We start from the raw sequence: 505 nt of genomic DNA on the forward strand, positions 1-505 counted from the left end.
CTTAATGCGATGAAGTCGCAAAATATTCAGTATATATATATATACATATATACTTTTCAAAATATTGGAAGTCCTCTTCCATGCACAATATACACAAAGTCCCAGTGTATAACTGTATAAAAAAAAATATCGTTGCAAGGTGATCTCATATATCTAACCTTGTCTCAACGTTTTTCTGAAAATCTTTGTCATTCATAAGACAATTATTAATTAGATGTAAGTTTCAAAGATGAAGTTACAAGATACCCCAATATACTTATATCTTTCCCAAATACTACTTGAACTACCACCGTTCAAGTTATAATTAGCTTCAAAAGTTCATCACATAGATGAGACTATAAGGCAAGATTTGAATAGATTAAATCTTTAAAATATTATCAAAATAAAATGAAGTTACGAGATACTTCATTTGATGTAAACATCATTTTGAAAACTTGACCCTGCCAACACTCAACAATCGCCCAACCGTAGCCTTTCTATCGAAGTGCTCTGGGTAGTGTTGCAG

This window comes from Apium graveolens, chromosome 3 (assembly GCF_009905375.1).
Source record: "Apium graveolens cultivar Ventura chromosome 3, ASM990537v1, whole genome shotgun sequence".
Classification (NCBI taxonomy): domain Eukaryota; kingdom Viridiplantae; phylum Streptophyta; class Magnoliopsida; order Apiales; family Apiaceae; genus Apium; species Apium graveolens.